The following is a 9,907-nucleotide window of genomic DNA, read 5'->3' as shown; positions in this document are numbered from 1 at the left end:
ATAATAAATTTTATTTATTCTTAGGCACCTTTCTAAAGAGTGAAGGACACCAAACAATAGATAAAACACATATTATAAAGAAAAGTAAAAATACAAAAATTAAAATCAGACAGAGCAATTATAATCAAAGAGAGAAAGTGAGAATGATTCAATATTTCTAATCTCAATTAGTAGTGAGTTCCAAAGTTGGGGAGCAGAGCAACTGAATCAATGACACTTGTCAATGTCACAATAATGACAAGTAAGAAACGAGCAAAAGTTCACTGACGTCACTGCTATGGTGGGCTGCATGGTGCGACTCAAACAACTTACACCTGAACACCAGCAAGACTAAGGAGCTGGTGGTGGATTTTAGGAGGACCAGGTGCCTCATGGACCCCGTGATCATCAGAGGTGACTGTGCAGAGGGTGCAGACCTATAAATACCTGGGAGTGCAGCTGGATGATAAACTGGACTGGACTGCCAATACTGATGTTCTGTGTAAGAGAGGATGGAGCTGACTATACTTCATTAGAAGACTGGCGTCCTTCAACATCTACAATAAGATTCTATCTATCTATCTATCTATCTATCTATCTATCATATAGTGCCTTTCACATCTATCTATCTATCTATCTATCTATCTATCTATCTATCTATCTATCTATCTATCTATCATAAAGTGCCTTTCATATCTATCTATCTATCTATCTATCTATCTATCTATCTATCTATCGGCTGGCCTCCGAGTAGGGGGAATGCTGGCCTGGGACCCTTTCTGTGATCGTTTTGAGGGTCACTTTCAAAGTGAGGTTGCATTTTGGCTCAGCGTACAGGCCATCTGTTATGGAAGACCTGGTGGTGTCAGAGTGCTGGTCTGTTTCGACTTAATGTGTGGCCATTTCTGGACTGCTGCCCTTTGTTGTGCAGGTTAGTTCCACGCTGATGCTCTGCTGCTCTCGCTCCTCGCTGTCTTTCACACCTTTTCTGCTACATTTGAAAGCCTTTGTCTCAAAGGTCACTTTGTGCTCAGTACCCTTGAAGTGAAGGATGATCTATTTACATGGATCAGTTTATGATCAGATTAACTATTAACTCAAGAAATAATGTTAGAGAAGCAGCGGCTGGTTAATGGCTCTGTGTGAGGTTCATGAAGTGGAACCATTTTCTCCCTCCCTGATCCTTACCTGTTTGTGGAGCTTCGTCTTCAAACAGCTGCTCCCTGTGACCGTGACCTTGAACAATGACGGCTTGCCATCCCTCCTAAGAATGGGTGTCAGGTAAGCTTGCAGACCCCCACATCCCATCCACATATTTGCTTGTGAAACACAGCTAAGCTAGAAGACCCCTTGTCGGGATGCCAGATCTTTCTTTCAGTCTCACTGTGAGTTTTTACACCACCCTAAGGTGCAGAGTGTCCTAATGCTCAAGTTTTGACCCCCTTTTTCTTTTTGACACCCACTGCACATCCAACTTACCTGGAAAGGGTCTCTCTTTGAACTGCCTTTCCGGAGGTTTCTCCCATTTTTTTTTTCCCCAATAAGGGTTTTTTTTGGGGGTTTTTCCTTGTCTTCTTAGAGAGTCAAGGCCGGGGGTCTGTCAAAGGGCAGGGCCTGTAAAAGCCCATTGTGGCACGTCTTGTGTGATTCTGGGCTATACAAAAATAAACTGTATTGTATTGTACCATGAAGCCATGAGTGCAGCAATTATTAATTCAAAATGGCAGTCAGCTACGGACCTCACTTTACCACAATTAGGAACCAGAGTGGACAAGGCCGTGGTGGGCATCGGGAAACACCCCACTCTTCTTGAAAGATGTCTTGGGATCCATCCTGGGTCAGAACTCCTGGGGCACTGCACTTCTGTTTCTCCTGTTTTGTAGGAGCCAACATCTCAACATGACACCAGACGACTAAGATCTACCAGTGAGTTGTCTCTTGTGGTCCCTAAGTGTCACCAAGTGTCAGACTAAGGGGGTCAGGCGATGTCGCAGCTGCTGCACCTCATCTGTGAAACTCCTCACCTCATAAGATTAAGGAGTCCCCTTCACTTGAGCTCTTTAAAGCGAGACTGAAGACGCATTTCTGTGACCTTCACTGGTACTGATGGCTTCCCTACTCTTCGTCATCTTCTTTCTTTTCCTTTAAGCCACTGCTGGCTGTGTTTCATTTTATTGCACTTGATTTCTGTTTATTTCTATTTACGTTCATTGTACATTTAAATGTAAAACACTTTGGCTGCAGCGTTACTGATGTTGATTTAAATGCGCTCTATACGTAAATTGACGCTGACATCCCAAACAGACACCACACTGGGGCGCCATTTGAACTTTTCTCTTCTATTAGACACGCCGCGTTTTAAAGGGGCTCAGATGTGTGCCCAAGGATCTACCATGGCATGCAGAAGTTTGGGCACCGTTGATAAAATGTCTGTTACTGTGAATAGTTAAGTGAGCAGAAGATGAACTGATCACTAAAAAGCATGAAGTTAAAGAGGACACATTTCTTTTACATTTTAAGTAAGGTTACGTTCTTATTCCCATTATTCACAGGTACAAAATAGCAAAAAAATAAAAAGGTCTGGAAACAAAAGTTTGGTCAGCACTTAGTAAGACCCCCTTTGGTGAGTATCACAGCTTGTAAATGGTCTTTGTGGCCAGCTAAGAGTCTTTCGGTTCTTACTTGGGGTATTTTTCGCCCATTCATCCCTGCAATAAGCTCTTAAGATTCTTGGGCCGTTTTGCCTCCACTGCTCTTCTGAGATCTCCACCGACTTTCAGTGATGTTTGGGCCGGTGGACTGTGAAGGGCCATGGCAAAGTGTCAGCTTGCGCCTCTCGAGGTATTCCACTGTAGATTTGGCGGTGTGTTTCAGATCATTATCTTGTTGTAGGACCCATCCACCTTTTATACAGATGGTGTGATGTTTGCTTTCAGAGTTTGTTGGTATTTATTTGAATCCATTCATCCCTCTGCCAATGACATGACGCTGTGCCACTGGCCGCAACACAAACCCAAAGCCTGATCGATCCACCATCATGCTTAACAGCTGGAGGCTACGCTGAGTCTGTGTTCTCTTCTTGGAATTCAGCCCCCTTTTTTCTCTAAACAAACCTTTACATTTGTGGCCAAAATGTTCTACTTTGACTTCATCAGTCCACAGGACTTGTTTCCAAAATGCATCAGGCTTGCTGTTCATTTGCAAACTTCAGGCACTGAATTTTGTGGCTTGGACGCAGGAAAGGTTTTCTTCTGCTGACTCTACCATGAAGGTCATACTTGTGCCGGTGTTGCTGCCCAGTAGAACAGTGGACCACCACTCCAGTCTCAGCTAAATCCTCCTGAAGGTCTTTGGCAGTCAAATATGGGTTATTATTTGTCTTTCTAGTAATCCAGCAAGCGTTACTTTCACAAAGTTTTCTTGGTCTTCCAGACTTCAGCTTGATCTCCGCCATTCCTGTTAACTGCCTGCTGTCTTCTTGTCGCCTTCTCCTGCTTTGTAAGCATCAATTGTTTTACTTTCAGAATGCTGGGCAGCTACTTAGAGGAGCCCATGGCTGATGATCGTTAGGTTAAGTTAAGGGTTGAGGAGTCCGAGAATTTATACGGCTGTGCAGTTTACATCACTTGGGGTTTCCTACTGATGACTGTGAACAAGACAACGAGCTAATGAAGGTCTGAGACCACCTGGGGGAAAAACGATCTGAGGCCTCAAATATCTTGGGGTACCCAAACTCTTGCTTGGTGCTCCTTCTTACTTTCTTGTATACAAGAAATGATGAATCTCGACCTTCCTGAGTGTGAAAATACCGTTTTTAAAAATGACATCTGTCTGTGTGTAAACACGATAACTCAAAAACGCTTTGACCCGGTCCGTGAGATTTTGTTCACCTGCTTTATGTCAAAAATAAGGAATCCTATCAACTTCTGGGCCACTTCAGGAAACCGAAACTAAACTGAAAACCTTTGTGAATTTTCATGTTAACTAAGGTTACAATTAAAGAGAGATGATTCAAATTTTGTACAAATATTTATAATAATAAAAAGCAAACAGATATGAAATTTGAGAAACATTACTCAACCGGAAGTAGTATTTTATTTAAAGAACCGTCTGAATTTTTTGTATCGTGGAAATTTAGATGTGTACAGGATATTAAAAACTTCATTCAATTTAACGCATATTCTTTCAATAACTGTTATTAATTTAATTTTAATTTATACATCATCAGTTTAACAAAAATATGTAAACATTGAACATGCCGTGTAAATATAAAGATGTAATGGGAACAACAAGCTGCTACGTTCCCATCGTGTTCTTGGTATTACATTTAATTTTATCCTATTTGTTTTATTTCCGCCATCATTATCGTAATTAAATGTAGCTAAATGCAAGTTTACCTGAAGCAGTTTATTGCAACAAATCTTATTTATAACCGTCTACGTGTGGAAGTGCGTGTGCTGTGTGTCCGTCCGGCCTGGAAGTGAGAGGTGGAGTCGAGGATAAGGACTCCGCCTCCGAGGATACGCAAGCGAGGTGAGCACGTCGGCAAAACAAAACCTCTGAAGAGAGACAGTTGCTTAGCCGCTAATTCACAAGTGATGCGAGCTCAAGCAAAACGAAACCTCCTAGGAGAGAGACACTCGGTTAGCCGCTAATACAGAAGCGAGGCGGGCACATCGAGAAAATGGTATCCCTTTTACTTTTCCTCCCGCCGCTAATACACGAGCAAGGTGAGCATGTTGGCAAAACGAAACCTCAGCTTAGCTGCTGTAACAAAAGGCGCTATATAGGCGCCTGACCCGACACTGATTCACACTGGAGGCACGTATACAATAAAGAGACTTTTATTTTTCTTTCCAGAAACCTCCACAGGCACAGCACAGTCCCCAGTGTAAAACAAACACACCAAAACATCACACTCCTCTCTCTCCTCCACCACCGCTCCCGGTGGCAAGCGGTGACTCGTAGTCCGTAGTCACCAGGGCCACAGCTATCGCTCGTGTGCAGGACAGAGGCTTGATGGAGCGGAGGGGGGCGTTTTACTGCCCACCAACCACACATGGCTGCCATGTTCCTTCTCGGTGGGCGGATGCTGCAGGCAGCATACTGTAGTGGGGGTGACTGTGTGGTGGGCTGGTGGTGAATCGCCCCTCGCCGCCCCCATTCATTCTTAATAGCAAGTCTGCTTGTACTGTTACGCACATAGCAGGAAGTTGACTCTTGTCAGTACACCAGACATGCTGACGACGGGTGCCTTCCTGCTGTGATAGCATGTATAGTGCTGTGCAGAAGAGCTCATCTTAACCTTTTGAACTTCACCCTTCAAGAATGTCTCTGAAACACAACTCTGATGCAAGTGCTGGTGATACAGTAAAGAAGAGAAAAACCATCACCATTGAAAATAAAGTACAAATAATAAAAAGGTCAGAGAGGTGAAACTCCATCATTCATTGGCAGAGCACTTGGTTACAGTTGGTCAACAATAGCAGTTATTAAAATAATGGACCTGTTCCGACTTATATACACATTCAACTTAAGTACAAACCTACAGTCCCTATCTCGTACGTAACCCAGGGACTGCCTGTACTGGGTTTCCCATCCTTGCTCCCCCGGAACATACGCTGTATGGGCGTCCCGGCTGCCTGCCACACTGCTAATACAGAAGCGAGCAAACACATCGGCCAAATGAAACCTCCAGAGAAAGACAGAGTCGCTTAGCCGCTAATGCACGAGCAAAACAAATCCTCCTAAGAGAGGACGTCTCTACATTTCAATTTTTTTTTTTCTGACGATTTCAATAGTTTCTAGGACCCCGGGCTTTTTACAGCACAGGCTCACACAGCTAATATTATATAACACTAACACTGTTTTTAGGTGACTATAACGCTTTTCACTTTGCACGTAATCTCGGTAATGCAATGTAATGTAATTGTGAAAAAATTCCACCACCGTTTTTTACCTCCCTAAGCGTGAAAATATCATTTTAATATAAAGTGTGATGATAGATAGATGTAAGACACTATATGACATAGATAGATAGATGTAAGACACTATATGATAGATAGATAGATGTAAGGCACTATATGATTGATAGATAGATAGATGTAAGGCACTATATGATAGATAGATAGATAAATGTAAGGCACTATATGATAGATAGATAGATAGATGTAAGGCACTATATGATAGAGAGATACTTTATTAATCCCAAGGGGAACTTCACATGTAGTAAAAAGTATTAAACCGTGTCCAGGGAACGAGTCCGCATAAAAGAAAGTGATAGTAGTGATCAGTAATACAGAGGAAAAGGTAGAACAATAAAGTTGTACACGGAGCTGCTGGAAAGTCTGCCACTCGCGGTGGCACCTGAGTCATATCATGATAAATGGATAAATAGAGATAAATGATTGTGTATCAATATTATCAATTAGTTATAATGAGAAATAAAGAGATGTGAGATTTGAGAAGTATTGCACAACTGCAAGTGGTCCTGATGACGTTTTCCGCTCTCTTGGAATACGAGGAAGTCGAGGGAAGCGAACTCCCGATTTTTTTTCACTCTACAAAACAAAAACAAAACACTAATCTTGCATGAAATGCTGAAAAGAAATGAGTCCTCCTGAACGGGTGCCTTTCGGTTCATCTTCTGCTCACTTAACTACTCCCAGTAGCGGACATTTTAAGCAGGGTGCCCAAACAGTCACATGCCAGTGTACCCCACGAGCCTGGAGGGTCAGTGGCCTCTCCTGGCCCAGAGTTCACTTCTGGAAGGCGCTATATAACACGAAGGAGGTGTTTGCATATTCACTGACCCCCCGCTCAGAGCCGTAGGTGTCACAGCTGCTGAAAGGGGGGCAGCAGTGACAAAATGTGACAAATAACCTGCAGACAGGGGACGTCACAGAGAGCATTTAAGCGGTAAACACAGAAAATGATGCGTCAGCCGGGCTGCTGATAACGCTGAGGGGATTGTGGCCACCAGCAAACATGACGAGGCTGAGGCTCCTCTCTCTCACAATAAGAACGTCAACAGAAGGTGAGATGTTTGTAGTGTGGCTTAGCTGGAGGAACTGTGAGTTGGACCCCCACCATTAGTGAGTTAATCCGTGAGGCCTGGAGGTGCGCCGAGGGTCTGTCTGTTTTATATACTGCAGCTCCTTTAACAGGAAGCAATGTGAAGAAGACTATGGTAATGGAAATGAGGGCTGCTCCTCCACCGTGGTGACCTCTGAGATGGGAGAAGCCAGTAGGGAAGGAGGGAGAGCAGCAGTTACATTTCTATAGTGCGCTCCTAGACACTCAAGGTGCTTTACATGGATAATTTGGGGGGCCGTTTCAACCACCACCAACATGCAGAATCCACCTGGAGGATGTGACGGCAGCCATGCTTGTGTCAGTACGTTCAGCACACATCAGTTATTAGGTGGTGAAGAGGAGGGAGAGATAGACAATAAGGGTCAGGGACTAATAGGGGGGCCAGGCTGTGGTGGTCAGTTTAGCCAGGACATCGGGGTTCACCCCACTCGTTTTGAGAGATGCCCAGTGGCTGTGGGGCATCTGTTGGTGAAGTGCTGTGATCTTCGCTGAGTCAATGGAGGCTCTGATCGGGGCGCTCAAGAGACTGAATGAGGAGTCCGAGTGTCCTGATAAAAACCAACATCCAGGCCTTCAATGACCTCTTGGGCACGGCCATCAGTGGTGGTGGTCATTGAGAGGTTCACTTACCTTGGCAGTGACGTTCAGCTCTCTGGTGACTCTTCCTGTGAACTCAGTAGACGGACTGGGAGAGCACTGGGGGGTCATGAGGTTGCTGGAAAGGGGCGTGTGGCGCAAAAGGACGAAGGTCCAAGTCTTTGGAGTCCTGGTGCTTCCTGTCTTGCTATATGGTTGCGAGACATGGACGCCATCCAGTGACCTGAAGACTGGACAGACTCTTCAGAGAATCCTTGGGTACCGCTGGTTTGACTTTGTGTCACTCATGGAGTCCCAAATGAGTCACATGACCTGCATTGTGAGGGAGCGTCAGTTACGGCACTACAGCCACGTGGCGCGCTTCCCGAGGGTGATCTGGCCCATCAGATCCTCATTGTTGGGGACCCGAGTGCCTGGACCAGGCCAAGGGGTCACCCACGTAACACCAGGCTGCAGCCGATAGAGGGTCATTTCTGGAGGGTGGGACTGGACCGTGTGTCTGCCTGGGGGGTTGCCAACCAGGATCCCGAGCTGTTTCGCCGAGTGGTGGGTGCAGCAACGCCCCGTGCCAGTGCAGGCTCCCCGACTTGATTTGACTGGACAGGTACCTCCTGTAACCACAGAGAGTCAGGAGCTCGGTTTTAAGTGTCATCATTTTCTTACAGCATAGCCGCCCCGTCACTGCACTGGGACACTGGGATCCACACACAGGGTAAGCGCCCCCTGCTGGACTCACCAACGCCTCTTCCAGCAGCAACCCAAGGTTTTCCTGGTTGGTCTCCCATCCAAGTCCTGCTCAGGTTCAGGTGGCTGCCCTGTCCTGAAGTGCGGCTGGTATGGCCCGATTCGTTTCCATTGGAGCTCATTACACGTGAAGTTTGAAAGGTGTGCCGTTAAACGCACACGAGTTGACATCATCCATGCATTCCTTCATTTTCTAAACTATCCTGGCACCGAGTGCAGCTCGGGAACCAGTCCTGGATGGGATGTCAGCCCCCAAACAGACACCCCGACTCACCCCATTCAGTGCTGGCACAGCGTCCTTCACTAAGCACGGGCATAGGGCGCTGTAACAGCTTTATAGGTAAAATACAAACTACCCATTTTACAAAATACACAATCGTGCAGATCTTTGGAAAGGCAATTAAACCCACAGCGTGCCGACGACAGGACTCCCCTGGTCCATCCAGCCCACACTATAGAGGAGCTTCAGTGTTAGCGCCAGTAGCTACGGGCATTGGAATTAATGGCTTAGTTTGCTTTTCTTGGTCTTTGCTTTACAGCTGGAAACTTCTGAGTCCATACTCAGTGATGAACGCTATAAGGAAATAAATCAAATTGAATAATCCGGAGTAGTGCTTGGGTGAATCAGTGATGTTAACCTGGGCTCTGATGTGGGCATATCTGCACCCTGTGACGGCCTGGTACCCTGTCGAGGGACTGTGTCAGCCTTGTCCTATGCCCAATGCTTGCTGGCATAGGCTCCACCTCTGGATAAGCAGGTTTAGAGAATGGATGAAATATGGTGGAACGGTACCCGGGTTTGGACTGCAGAACTATAACAACTCTGCTGCTGTTCACGTTCTTAAGGGACCCCCTTGACCATTTAGTGCCTTTCATGGGTAATTTACTGAAGAAATACGCCAGTGCGGGCCGTGAAACCCAGCAAGAGCTTTGCTAACAGAACAGCCCAAATGTACACTGGGAAGGTCCTCCGTAAACATGGTGTGCAGCTGCTTCTGACAATCTGATTCCACAATTGTTCTTTTGCATAGCCCCCCACACTGGCTGCACAATGCGCGCTATACGTTTTAACCGCCTCTTACTTATAAAGTGCCTTTTATCAAGTCCCCATTTTTTTGGGTGGGCTTTCCTCCCATGTCCCTAGAATCACGCATGTTCTGACCTGGCACCGCGCGGGCATGGGCATCAGTGCCCTCCTCCAGATGACGCCTCTTTAATGGCACTTGACTGGTTTGTGTGGTTTCCCATGCTTGACTAGGACCAACCATTTCACACTCTGTGTGAAATTAGTTCTTTGGGCTTTTAAAAGTTTCTTAATCTGTGGACAAAACAGAAATGTTTTCATGTATCGCAGGCTGCAATACTAACAGAGGAAGAAAACTCGAACTTGGCCAGTGTTCTTGTCCTTTTAAAATCAGGACCCCTTTAATATGTCACTAATCTGCTGTTACGTATCTATTGGAGGTTATTTATGTGGCCAGAGGGTCTTTCT

Source organism: Polypterus senegalus, chromosome 16 (assembly GCF_016835505.1).
Source record: "Polypterus senegalus isolate Bchr_013 chromosome 16, ASM1683550v1, whole genome shotgun sequence".
NCBI lineage: Eukaryota > Metazoa > Chordata > Cladistia > Polypteriformes > Polypteridae > Polypterus > Polypterus senegalus.
Note: the sequence above shows the minus strand (reverse complement) of the source record.